Source organism: Peromyscus eremicus, chromosome 2, assembly GCF_949786415.1.
Source record: "Peromyscus eremicus chromosome 2, PerEre_H2_v1, whole genome shotgun sequence".
In the NCBI taxonomy this organism is placed as follows: domain Eukaryota; kingdom Metazoa; phylum Chordata; class Mammalia; order Rodentia; family Cricetidae; genus Peromyscus; species Peromyscus eremicus.
In genome coordinates, this window is record NC_081417.1 from 149,118,834 (window position 1) to 149,133,047 (window position 14,214).

At 43.9% G+C, this 14,214-nt stretch overlaps 1 protein-coding gene across 14 annotated transcripts in view; it reads left to right on the forward strand.

Moving 5' to 3' along the window:
• Positions 1–14,214, forward strand: part of Eif4g3 (eukaryotic translation initiation factor 4 gamma 3) — a 230,406-nt gene that overhangs the window by 69,332 nt on the left and 146,860 nt on the right. For 3 of the 14 annotated variants that reach the window (XM_059255238.1, XM_059255244.1, XM_059255248.1), the window contains exon 1: positions 1,091–1,200. The exons of 7 other annotated variants lie outside the window; for them this stretch is intronic. The gene's annotated coding sequence lies outside the window, so the exon portion shown is untranslated. Of the gene's footprint in view, positions 1–1,071; positions 1,201–14,214 lie in introns of those variants that run through there. 4 more of the 14 variants (XM_059255239.1, XM_059255245.1, XM_059255249.1 and 1 more) reach the window with 2 other exon arrangements.

Consider the following 14,214-nt stretch of genomic DNA (forward strand, 5'->3'; position numbering starts at 1 on the left):
CTAGACAGGCAGGCTGTTGAGCTTTAGAGCTCCCCCAGTTTCCATGCCCTTCTCTCGCCCAGAACGGGTTTACAGGCATGAGTCACCATGCACCTTTTTTGTGGGTGCTGCAGATCAAATGTGGGTGGGTCTTCATGCTTCTGTAGCAAGGACTTTACTCACTGAGTCAATTGAAAATACATTTAATACACCTAACGAAGCAAACCATACAAGAGTAGCGCAGCCTGCCTTTCCTGTCCTCAGAATATTTACATTAGCCTGTAGTCAGGCAGAGGGCTTTCCAGCAGCGCTTGCTCTTACGTAATTTATCGACTTGTAGGTGTGCTCTCGTGCCGTCTACAGTTTGGGAAGTGAGTCGCAAGCCACTTTTAATTGAGAAATATAACTTTTTGTCCGTTTCTTACAGTTGTTTTGGTTTGAGACAGTGTCCTGGAGCCCAGGCCAGCCTCGAAGTTGATCTTGCTATGTAACCACAGATGACCTTGAACTCCTGATCTTTCTACCCGTGCTTCCCGAGAGCTGGGGTTACAGACAAGGACCATCAAACCCAGTTCATGTGCTGCGTGGGTGTGACCCCAGGCTTGATGGCATACTAGTCAGAAGCTCTCTTCTAGCCTTTCCCTTTCTCTCGAGACAGCCTCTCTGTGTAGCACGAGCCAACCCTGAATTCAGCATTCTCCTGCGCACTCCTCCAGAGTGCTGGCATTATAGGAAGGGGACTGTTCTGAGAGTCTCCACAAACAAGTCATGTGATTCTCACTCATACTACAGAAAAGCTGGGCCTCTGCAGTCTCCTCCTCACTCCCATAGCCATTCATTTCTTGTGTCTTTTAGAAAACACTTGATACAGTTTCAAGTTTCATTTCATTTAGCATTGTTTTTTGTTTTAGGATTTTTGGTTTGTTTGGAGACTGTGCTTTAGGAATTTATCAGACAGATGGACATATTCATGTATTCTGAGATAGTAAGACCTCTTCATTCTAGCATTTAGTTTACATCCAGTTTAAACAATGATTTCAGCTGTACTCGTAGATCAGGTGATTAATCTACTGTTCTTTTATTTCCTCACAGGTAACACAGGTAGCAAGACAACCGGGACCCCCAACCCCTTCCCCTTACTCAGCACATGAAATAAACAAGGGGCACCCCAATCTTGCGGCCACGCCCCCGGGACATGCATCGTCCCCTGGACTCTCTCAAGTAAGAAATGCAGGTTTTCTTTTTAAAAGACATTTCCTATAATCCTTGTATTTCATTTTCTCTAAAGGCAACTCTGTTCACTGATGGTTAGCCCTTGAAGGCTTGGGTCCCTTGTTCTGTGTGTCTGCCGGCAGCTGGCACTTGATGCTTTTCATCTTGGAGTGATTAAAAAAGAAACTGAATTTATATTTAGTTTTTCCCATTTGTTTGAGAAATTGGTCAGTGATTCTAAAATTAAGAAACTTGGGTGTGCTGAACCTGCCTTTCACTGTCCTCTGCCCTTCCCATTCCTTTCTGGTAGAGGGGACAGTGCTTTTCTCCTTTCGGGAAAGGCGGATGACCTTTTCTATGAGGTAACTTGGGTGAGTGTTTTGTTTGTTGGTTTGTTTTTTTGCAGGAGTTCTTGGGGTTTATTACATATTGGGGCTCTCAGCAGGTTTTACTTGATGGTCAGCACAGACATTCATCCGGCTTTAGTGCATCTCTGGGTCTCCTGCATCTCAAGTCCTTCCCTAGATACCGTCAGCTGGTGATGATGCTGTGATCACATGCTCGTTTCCTTTGCTAAGAGCGGCCTAGAGTTAGGAAGTCTGTGGTGAAGGAACCTGGGTCCTCTGGAAGATGGACAAGTGCTTGTAACTGCTGAGCCATCTCTCCAGCCTACATTTAAAACTTGTGTTTTCATATTTTAGGCTTTTTAGAACTTGACTATTAGGGAGCTTCTAAAATTAATAAAAACAATTCTAAAACTAGTGACATTTGGGGTTGTTAATCATAAACTATAGAATGTTCCCAACAGGAATTATAATTTGCTAGACCATAATCAGTCTGTTGCTGTATTAAGGACTATATGAATTAATTTGTCATGGACTCTGTGAAATATTTGTTTTCATGTAATAGAACTCTCAATTTTAAATATTTAAACCCTTACTTGTTTACTTAGCTCCTGGACAGAATCGTCCAACCTGTAATTAAGATGTATTAGTGTGAATCTCATCAACAGAAAAGTTGCAGCAGCTTGACTAGGGAAGTTGAATCTAATGAATTAAGTATAACGATTGTAGTAGAGATGGATGTAATGAGAAGAAAGGACTGCAAGTGTGTAAGAAGGGCAGATGCGTGCAGAAGCCCCTTTCTTCAGCTCATGTTGAAGCTGTGACTCCTCATGGTGGAAGGGCCTCAAGTGCTGCAGCGCAGTTGAGCTTGCTCGAGGTCCGTCCTCTGGAACCTGCTAGAAGCTTGTCCTGTAGAATGTTGGGAAGCTTGTTTCTCTTGCACTAATCTCTACAAAGAGCTGCTGTAGTGCCAATGGTCCAGGCCTTAGAGCGACAGTGGGTGAATGGGTTAGGAGTTGCCAGTGGTGGGAATTGTGCCCACAGCTATGCTTGCTGCAGAGTTTCCTTTTGTCCTCTTCCTCCCTGAAAATGTAAAACTTCCCAGTGACTCTCTAAGTCAGCCACACACTCAAACATAGCATTCACTGCACAGAAAATGCAAAAAGACCTCCTTAGCTTTGTGCCATTTTTTAGATGTGGTATATTAGTTTGCTTTCAGTTGCTTTGATAAAACACTGGCTGTCTAGGGTTCTATTGCTATGAAGAGACACCATGAGCATGGCAACTCTTATAAAGGAAACATTTAACTGTGGTGGCTCACTTATAGTTCAGAGGTTCAGGCTATCATCATGGCCGGACATGGTGGTGTGTAGGCAGACATGGTGCTGAGGTAGCTTCTACATGTTGATATGCAGGCCAAAGGATTAGACTATCTCACTTGGCATGGCTTGAGCATATATGAGATCTCAAAGCCCACCTTCACAGTGACACTTCCTCCAACAAGACCAAACCTACTCCAATAAAGCTACACCTCCGAAGAGTGCCACTGTCTTTGGGCGCCATTTTCTTTCAAACCACCACACTGTGGCCAAAAGCAACTTTAAAGGAAAGGGTTTATTTCAGCTTACAGCCTACAGTACATCATTGAAGGGAGGTGGGGCAGAAGTTTAGGCACAAACCCGGAGGCAGGAAATGAAGCAGAGGCTGTGGAGAAACAGTGCTTATGGGCTTGCTTCCTGTGGCTTGTTCAGTTTCCATGTTTATAGTATCCAGGATCACCTACCCAGGGATGGCACCACCCTGAGTGAGTTGAGCCTACAAGCCAAGTGGATGGAGGCTATGGTTGTCTGAATAAGAATGGCCCCCATAGGTTCACATAGGTGTGGCCTTGTTGGAGGAGCTATGTCATTAGGGGTGGACTTTGAGGTTGCAAAAGCCCATGCCAGGCCTTGTCTGTCTTTCTCCATCTCTCACTCCCTTCCACCCCCCTTCCTTCCTCTTCCTTTTTCTCTTCCTCTCCCTGTCTCCCACTCCTTTTCTCTCCCCTTTCGGTCAGGATGTAGCTCTTAGCTATCTCTCCCGTTGCCATGGGTGCTGTCATGCTCCCACCATGATGATCATGCACTAACCTTCTGAAACTATAACAAGCCCCAATGAAATGTTTTCTTTATAAGAGTTGCCTTGGTCCGGGCGGTGGTGGCGCATGTCTTTAATCCCAGCACTCGGGAGGCAGAGGCAGGCAGATCTCTGTGAGTTCAAGGCCAGCCTGGGCTACAGAGTGAGTTCCAGGAAAGGTGCAAAGCTACCCAGAAAAACCCTGTCTTGAAAATCCAAAAAAAAAAAAAAGATTTCATTTGGGGCTGGAGAGATGGCTCAGAGGTCCTGAGTTCAATTCCCAGCAACCACAAGGTGGCTCACAACCATCTATAATGAGATCTGGTGCCCTCTTCTGACCTGCAGTCTTACATGTTGTATACTAAATAAATAAATCTTTTTTTTTTTTTTTAAAAAAAAAGAGTTGCCTTGGTCATGGTGTTTCTTCACAGCAGTAGAACAGTGACTAAGACAGAAGCATCTTCTCAATTGAGGTTCTCTATTTTGTGTCAGGTTGACAGAGCCTTAACCAGCACGGGTATATAATGTCCCCTTCCTGGTTCTGGGGAGGTTCTGGGCCCTGTTGAAAGGGAGTGATACGGCCTGCTGAGTGGCCCTGGTGGAGATCTACCCTTTGGAGTGGGCTGTAGTTCTGCCTTTGTGCTGTTCTCTGGAAGGTTCTCTGCTACAAATCTGCCGTGTAGTTAGCGGTGGGCTGCTGAACACTCCTTCCCGCTGTACTGCAGGGTGCATCTGGACAGAGCAAGCTGTGCCCGTCCGGGAGCTGGTCAGCAGAGGAACCCGAGTTTGGAGCCGCTCTCGGGGTGGCAGGAGCCAGAAGGCAGTAGCTCCTGAAGGTTGCTTGTGTAGCGTCCTCTGTTGACGCTGGAATATTTATAGAGCCAGATCCGTTTTCCCACGACAGGCAAATAGGGCAACTTTTGAGCTGAAAGGCAAGCAACTGACAGTTGGTAAAGAAGGGGAGAGCGTCCTCCCCAGCCGAGGTGTTCGCTGTTTCAGGGTGTGATCTGACCAAGCAGCTGGCCCGAAGCGCTTCTGTTTCCCCAGTCTGCATTTCAGAAAGAATGTTCTCGGTGTTAGTCGCGAGGCCACAAGAGCCATTTCGTCAGCTCTCCTTGGACACTAGAACACGTGAAGAGCTAGGAAGCTGGGAAAAGGCCTACCAGTTATTATCTTAGGATCCTTGGGGTCTGTCTGCTTAGATCACACCTAGTTTGATGAGTGGACCCAGTAAGTGGAGAGAGTGAGAGTGTGTATGTGTGCACACACACAGATGTTCCAGACAGGTGTGTCCCCTGAGCTATTTTCATAGTCGTCTTTTTACTCAATGTTGTGAGGCTGAGTCTCACTAAGTTGCTCAGGCAGGCCTTGTTTGAGGCAATCTTCTATTTCAGTCTCTCCCTAGCAAGAATTATAGGCTTTTGCCACTAGACCAAACTTTTTATCTTTTGATTATTAACATGACTGATCATTTTACTTATTGGTAGCTTTTATATATTTAAAAATTTCCATTTCTATGAGGAAAACATTTGTAGTTTCATGACTTGGACAAGTAGCCTTACTATGTAGGGAAGTTAATTAATCTTGTTGTCGAACTAGATGAGTGTTGTATTTCCTTAAAAAGGAAATCAAAGTAAAATTTACAGTTTTTATATTTCTTTTCCATCTTTTAAAAAGGACGATGGTGGCGCACACCTTTAATCCCAGCATTTGGGAAGCAGAGGCAGGTGAATCTCTGTGAGTTCGAGGACAGCCTGGTCTACAGAGTGAGTTCCAAGACAACCAGAGCTATTACACAGAGAAACTTTGTCTTGAATAAAAACAAACCAAAAAAAAAAAAAAAAAACCCGAAGACTTTTAAGTTTATGCATATACATTGTTTGCCTGAACATATGTGTATTTGTGTATGTGCACCACATAAATCCCTGGTGCCCAGGAGGCCACCAAGAAGGTGTCAGACCCCCTGGAACTGGAGTTAATGATGACTGTGAGCCACCTGATGGGGGTGTTGGAACAAGTCCTCTTAATGACCGACCCCTTTCTCAGTCCCTCCCTCTTTTCTTCTTGCCTTTGGAGGGAGTGATGTGTGGAAGCCATCCTAGGGGCAGCTGAGGGCTTCTTGCTATCTGTAATACTGACAACATGCAGGCCCTGTTGGTACCAACTGCTGTTTGCTTGTTTTTGATAATATATTATCATACTTAAAAACACATTTGAAAAAAAATTTCAAAAACTGTTGTCCTTTTGTTCTTGTTTGAGCCTGGGACTTGTGTAGCTCAAGCTTGCTTGGAATTTACTATAAACTGAAGGTGGCCTTGAACTCACAATCTTCCTGCCTCAGTCTCTGATATGCTGGAATTACAGTATACCATCATGTTCAGCTAGAACAGGTCCTGTCATCTATCTGTCTTCCCAGTTGTTGTTAATATAAGTAAATATTCTCCTGCTGTTGTGGTTCGTCACTGTAATCCCAGCACTTAAGGGATGAGTCAGCAGGATCAGGGATTCTAGGCCAAGTTCCCAAAAGAGAAGGAAAAAAAAATGAATAAGCTATAAATACCTGGAACAACCAAATGGTTTGTTTGTAGTATGTTGCACAATTGTGGTGGTTATTTGTATTTGTGGTGGCTTAATGTGACAGAGCACCTGGGGAATTTCCACTCCCTCGTCCTCTTCTGCCTTTCTCTACTGGACAGCTGCAGTTGTGTTTATAACAGAGGATTTTGCCTAGAGCATTTCTGTTGGTACCTCCACTTAGCTCTGGAAAGCTTACCTTGATCCCAAGCCTGGAGCAGCGTTTGGGTGCTGATTTCATGGTGCTTTTCCTTGCATTGCATCACACAATTCCATGCTTGGTTTTTTAAGTGCTGCTGTTCGTAGTAAAAAAAAATCCAAATTGCATACAGTGAGCCCAAAGGTTAGGGTTCTGCTTGGCAAAACTGCTCCATCTACACAGGTAGAATCCACATTAGAAATCTCCAGTCAGCTTCTTAGAAAATGAAACGGCTTTATAAGACTCAGACTGGCCGTGGTTTCATAGGCATCACAGGCACTCCTTTGTTGTCTTTTATGTGGGTCCCGCTTTGGATTGATGCTCCTCATGTTCACCTCAGTTCTGCCAGGAGAGAGAACACTTTTTTCTGGACACAACTAGGGACTCTTCTTGGAACCCCCCCCCCCCTTCCTGTCACTGGATGTTTTGAGAAAGTTATTTAAAACAAACAAGCCTTCCTGTCCCGTGCAGGTTTCCCTCAGTGGACACTTGTACTTTCCATAGATCTGTCCTTTCCACAGATCTGAGCGCTGCCATTTTCTAGAACTAGTGAGACATCCAGATGATCGGTCAGTCTGTCTGTCTGTCTGTCTGTCTGTCTGTCTGTCTGTCTGTCTGTCTATCTATCTATCTATCTATCTATCTATCTATCTATCTATCGTTTTTGATAGTCATAGGTGTTGCTATTTCCACTCAGAGCAATCAGCCACATGCAGGTGAATCTTGGGAAGGAGAACTAATGTGGGTAGTATTTTTGTTTGTCTCTTGTTTTGAATGCCATGCTGGGGATCAGCTTGTGATGCAGGTGCTCTGCCACTGAGCTAGAGTCACAGTCCTGAAACAGATTACTTTTCTAGAGAACTAGGAAGTCAGACAGTTGGATTACTCCAAGTGCTGGTAACATTTCTGGCAGAAGTACTCTGTGCACTCATGCATTCGCTGGCGCAGACTGTGGGGCGGACTGACGGGACCCCAGAGGAAAGGTCAGCAGAGGGGATGAGCACCACACTCACAGAGGAGCCAGGTTTGTGGGAGAGTTGTCAGGGGTGTAGGGAGTGGGGCAGGACAATTCAGGAAAGGCTTTAAAGGGAGCAGATAGGAAGGTTGTTTGAAAGTTTGTGAACTGTAAAGAGCAGTATTTAACAGCTCTCTTTCTTTCATTTCTTTTGAGACAGGTTCTCATGTAACTTAGGATAGTCCAGGCCTTCCTCTGCCTCTCAAGTGCAAAGATCATTTCTAAACTGTCTACCACTTGATGGACCACAATTGCTTTTCCTACACAAAATAATTCTCAATCTGTTTAATTGCACCCTCCTTTTCTATCTACTCAATAGATTTTTTTCCCCGTGGATGACCACTAATTACGTATATATATGAAATTAATATTGCCAATATTTTGTCATATTTCACGGGTAAAGTGAGTATCTTTTCTGTTCATTGTTCACAGGGCTCCATTTCCAGGCACCATTCTATATTACCAAGACTTTGTTACGTCTGAACACCTCTGGGATTGTCCATCCACTTCAAGACAGGCCTCACTATAGTTGATGCTTGCCTTCACCAGATAACCTAATTAGTTAAGAGCAGCATATATTGACAAAATATTGTTGGGAAGAAAAACGTTAAGGTATTTCAAAGAGAGAGGATTCAAAATATCCATTTATTATATTGACTAAATGATTAAAATGAGGCTGATGTAATGTAGAAATTAATACTGCAGGAAGCAGCTGACATCATACAGCTGCAGAAGTGAAACGGAGATGGTGGTAGTGCAGAAGCCTGGGTGCTTAGAGGATGTTAGGAATGAAGTTCAGGACTGAGGTGGTAGGCCGCTTCAGTGCCCGTTATCACAGGATACCCTTCATCTGTGTAGTCTAGAGTTATATGAGCTCCTTACTGCCCTTGGCTCCAGTCCAAGTTATTCCTTAGTGTGAAATGTCCACTCTGTACTTTTTATTATTTCACTGATGATGTTCTTCTCTTAGCCTCAGAGGACTAAGAGGACATGGTGTCCAGGCTGTAGTTCCCTGTGTTCAGAGCATCAGCGCCTGACTCTGTTCTCAAGGCATCTACTCAGGGAATGTGATTGCTAAAGAAGCATTTGGCAGTAGACTTTGTTTTTGTTTGTTTGCTTGCTTGCTTGAGAGTTTTGCAGTGTAACCCAAGCTGGCTTGCACTCTCCATCCCCCTGCCTCATCCTTGCTAGGGCTGGGATTACAGCTGTGTGCCACCATGACTGTTCTTGCCTGTTGTAAAGCTTTTTATATTGTACACACATGAAGATGTTCTTCTTTTAGGAAACTAGAGTAGGTTTAGAGAGAAATGTTTTGGGTTACCAAGTAGACAAGTAATAGAAACCAGTATTTGAACAACAGCTCATTTGCCACTCCCCTGGAGTGAGGGAGGTCAGCTGTCCAGTTTCCATGTTTAGGAAGTGACTGAAATTGTGACTGCTGTGAAGAGTTCATAGAGTACTTCAAGGTTCACACTGGAAATGGAGAAGTTGGGAACAGAAGTGATGACTCAGACGCCAGCTGGCTCATTTACATAACTGTTTGCAGCCTTTAGAAGGGAGGAAGTAGCTGAGGCACTGGAGGCTAGCCTGGGAAGGTGAGCTGCATGGAGGGCTGACCTGCAGGTATCACTCTTGCCTTTTCTGCTTTGAGACTGGTTAAGGCAACTTGAGCATCAATAAAGGCCAAAGGTTAAACTATGGAGACAAATACCAAAGTACTAGAAAGAGGGGTTATAAAGCTTTGCATTATCTATATAGAATGAAAACTATCAAAAAATATGGGTGCATACACAGAGACTTTTGTCTTCTGTTTAGCTTGTCCTAACTCTAGAAGTTATAAGGAATAAAGACTTCTTGAAGAGTGACCTTCTCTGTAGGATCTTTGAAAAGGATAGTGTCACACTGGATGATAGTGCTATAAGGGCTCTCCGTCTAAGGAGTCAGAAGTACAAATTCTAAAACACACCATGTCTTGCTCAGATTAGAGATGGATGGTAGGCATATCTGACTCTGCAAACATTAAAATAATTGTAACTAAAATACTAAAAGCTGTTCTTCCCAGATCACAGAACTTGACTTGTTCATGGCAGAGCACAGGTAGTGTTTATGGATACTCTTAGTTCCAGGTTGCCAGGATGATAGCTGGATGGTCAACACTTAAGTTTTCAGGGCACCTTGTGACACACATATGGTTATTTCCATTCTGTAGATTGAAACAGATTGATTTGGTAGGTGGAATGTTGTGTCTCGCATCTTCAGATAGCATCCTTCATAAGCAGCCAAGTCAGCACCCCCAGTTCCCAGCTTCTATGTATTTTTTCTGGTACTGAGAATTGAACTTGGGGCATTACCCATTTGAGCTAAGTGCTCCACCACTGAGCCACGTTCTCTACCTGTAGCTCCCAGCTTCTCGACTCTCTTCCTTGTACTCTCTAATTCGCTCTTGTACTTCAGGTTCGTTTTTAGATGTGCAAGACTTTTTTTTTTTTTTTTTGGTTTTTCGAGATAGGGTTTCTCTGTGTAGCTTTGTGCCTCTCCTGGAACTCACTTGGTAGCCCAGGCTGGCCTCGAACTCACAGAGATCTGCCTGGCTCTGCCTCCCGAGTGCTGGGATTAAAGGCGTGCGCCACCACCGCCCGGCTTTTTGTTGTTGGTTTTTTTTTTTTTTTTTTTTTTTTTGAGATGTGCAAGACTTTTGTAACTCATCCTCAAACACAACTGTCATTCACAATATGTCCTTTGAAATACCGTTTCTGGTCTGAAGATGTGGCTCAGCAGTTAAGGGTATTTGCTGCTCTTCTGGAGATCAAAGTTCATGTCCTAGCACCCACATCAGGCACTTGACACCACCTGTAACTCTAGCTGTCGCTCTGACATCCTCTTTTGACCTGTGGACAACTATACCCTGTGTGTGTGTATGTGCGCGCAAAAAGAAAAGAAATAATATATTTCATAATGTGTTTTAGGATTGGGAGATGGCTCTGTACATAATTACTTGCTGTGCAAGTAGGAGGACTCAGTTCTAATCCCTAGCACCTACATAAAAAGCCGGGTGTGATGGCATCTGTTTATATTTCAAGCTTTGGGAGGCAGGAACAGGAGGATCCTGGGGGCTTGTTGAGCAGCTGTCTAGCCAGTCGATGAAATCTTGAGACCCTGTCTCAAGAAATAAGATGGAGAACTGAGCATGCTAAACCTGATGTCATGTCTGTCTTCTGCACATGGGCATGCACCTGCTGTACATACGTGTGGGCACACATGCTGTACACACACACACACACACACACACACACACACACACACAAACACACACACACACACAAATGTATTCCAGTTTTTAAGCAGTCAGCTTGAAACACCTTTGCTAAGCAATTGGGCTTTATAAAAATTTATTTGTGCAGGCCTGGCAGTGGTGGCCCATGCCTTTAATCTCAGGGAGGTAGAGGCAGGTGGATCTCTGAGTTTGAGGCCAGCCTAGTCTACAGAGCAAGTTCCAGGGCAGCCAGGGCTACACAGAGAACAAAACATTTTCAAAACAAAAACATTTTCTGTTCAGCATTCAAAAATGAAGAAGAGTTGTAGGACCTACAGAAGATTATGTATATACTTTTTTAAGATTATGTATATTGTGGCAGATGCATAGGATGAGAGCCGTCACTGCAGATAATTTTGGATGAAAAGTATCTAGACACTAAATAAAGGTGGGGCTAGAGGGAGAAAGCAGCGCAGATAAGAGAGGGTGTCAGAGCAGGTGCAGGCGGTGTTGTGTCTATCAGGCCCAGGCCCAGGCCCAGCTGAGCAGATGCTGTAAATGTCTTTGGGTGCCTGGGGACTCAGTGAACCAGCAGGATCTTCCTGCCGGCACCCGATGTTTCATGGCATCAGAGAAGGAACTGGGTTGCTGTGCTTTGTAGGGTGAACAGTATAGTTACTATTGTGACTGTGAAGCACCCAGACATCCATGTACTCTGAGTGCCATCCTCTTAGATGAGTCTATCATGGCCCAGGGAAAACCATGGCATGTCACCTTGAACTAATTATATAGACAAAGTGGTTGTCTGTGGAGCTCCCTGTGATGCCACTGCTCAAAAATGAGGCTCACCCCATGGTTCTTAGTCCCATCTTCCCACTGGAGTCAACTGGTACTGAGTCCCATTCCTCACAGATGCACATTTCATTGCTTGGATCTCAGCCTGGGTACTGTGATGAGTGCTCAGCCTTGAGAAGGCAGGCGTGGAAAGTGCCCTTTGCTCCTCACTACCAGAAGTGAGCTTCCTGAGGAGCTCACAGCCCTGTCCTAGAGCACACACAGACACAAGCGAAGAGACGAGGCTGTTTATTCATCTAGAGACGCATTGCTGACCGAAGCCATATTTGTGTAGTTCTACAAGAGGTATTCCTTCTGTGGCTGCATTAGTCGGTCGCTTTTGATGGTAGAGCCGGATTATATCCTGAGGTGCTGTGTGGTTTTGATTGCAGGTGCCTTTCCTTCTGTGCAGTTAGGTCTTGTGGGTTTCTAGCTCAAGTTCAGTGGTTTCCAAGTGTTTTAAAGGCAGAGAACTCTTCCTAGGATTTGGAGCAGCTGACCTGTCCCATCATATGTCCTGAATCTTTGGCCAGTGAAAATTAGTTATAAACGAGAGTTTGCAGTTCTTCCTTTTGACTATTTTACAGTGTGAATGCTTTGTTTATGTAAAAGAGAAGAGCTGCTTTATTGAGAGTGAGTACTGATACTGAGAAACTTGGAGTAGAACTGTATTTTGGACATAGAAGTGGACATAGAATGCCAAGTCTGCCGTGGAGATCTTTTTCTGAGGAGGAAGGAGTTCTTTAGTTCTCTGTCTAGCTCTTCTCTGTCAGGACTCACTGGGGGCGTGACCTAGAGAATGCATCAACTTTTTCTGAGCAAGTGATTTTTTTTTTCCGGAACTGAATGTTTCCAAAATACAGTCAGCAAATAAGCATTCGTGGCAACATGGGCAGTGTTTAGATACAGTGAAATACTGTCCTCCTGCAAGCAGGTGATTTTAAAGTATGTAAAGAAATGTAACAGGAGAGATGAAGGCGTTTTTGTTGGTTTATATGCTTGTTTTCTTTTTGTTTTATATACTGTGTTATTAGTATTTCAGTTTACAGAGTATGGTGAGAAACCAGTTTGCTTTCAGAATTGCCACATTCTAGGATTCTGTTGCTAATAATAAATATTTTGACTTGGGCTGCTGAAGGTGACAAGTAGAGCTGTTGAAATGGGTGGTAATGAATGACTAACACTGTTTCAGTTTGTTGAGGACAATGCTCATTAGCTATGTGTTTATAAGGTAACAGTAAGGGTGATTGGATGGCTTTAATATGGACTAAATGTGTACTGTGTTTTAATGAATGGATGAATTGCCTAAAACATTCATTCACAACTTGGCACAAGCCACAATTAAGTAGAGTAGTATTTGTGGCAGATAGCCCTCTACAGTTGTACACTGCCCCTGGTGTTGAAAAGCAGTTTCATTCAGAAATGAATAACCTCTCCACTGGAGCACTGTGTGGAGAGGCCTGGAGAGGAGCAGAGCAGTTGCGTTTTGTAAAAGGCGTGGGAGATTTTCCTTCCCTAAAAAGGGATTGATCGCACATCTTGCTGAATATAATGCAGTTCTCAGTTTGCTGTGCTATAAAGGCAGCCTTAGACAGCATGTGTGCTGGGACATGCTTGTAATTCCAGCATTTGAAGCAGTTGTCATATATGTGAAACAAAAGTCATATATGTGAAAGGGAAGCTTTGGTGGCACTTTACCGACCGAGTAGTAATTTCCCCAGTATCTCATTTAAAAATCCTGAACTGGGCCAGGCGTGGTGCCACACACCTTTAATCCCAGCACTCGAGAATCCGAGGCAGGTGATCTCTGTGAGTTCAAGGCCAGCTTGGTTTACAGAGTGAGTTCCAGGACAGCCAGGGCTTTATACAGAGACTTTGTCTCAAGAAATTTCTTTTTAATTAATTAATTTTTATTTCCTGTGCTCCCATTTGCCAGCATGTACATCTGTGTGTGAAGGTGTCAAATCACCTGGAAGAGTAATGCTCTTAACTGCTGAGCCATCTCTTCAGACCCCCCATTTTTTTTTTTTTTTTTTTAAAGCGAACTGGACATGAATCTCAGTTCTACTCTTAACGAACTGTGAGACCTGGAATAAATTCAGGTTTTTACAGGAACAGGAATGTTGAATACTGTAAAACCAAAGCAAAGAACAGACATGAGGGCCCTGGCAGATGCTGGGTGTGTATTCATCGCTTTCCCTTTATACCGAGCTTCTTGTGAATGTTAGGGCAATTCCAAGTCATTTTCTGCCCCGCCCCCAGGTTTTGACATAGAGTTTCTCTGTCGCCCTGGCTGTCCTTGAACTTGCTCTGTAGACCAGAACTCAGAGGTCTGCCTGCCTTTTCCTCCCAAGTGCTAGGATTAAAGCTGACATTCTGAATTTCTGTAGCAGATTTCTAGTGCCTTTTCTTACCTCTTTAATGTTAGTTTGTGATACTTTCTTTTACTAAAGGTTTTGGTGTAAATTTTGCTGCTTCATGTTTTAGGAGTCTGGTAGTGTGGCTCTCAGTATAATTGCTGTGTATAATTTGTTTCTTTCGTAGTATATGCTTTTAATTGTGTGTGTATGCACACACACTCATGAGAGGTCATAGGAAACTTTATGGAGTTAGTCCTCCCTTTTACCTTTATGTGGCTTCTGGGGATAGAACTCAGGTAGTCACGCTTATGTGCCAAGCACCTTTCCCA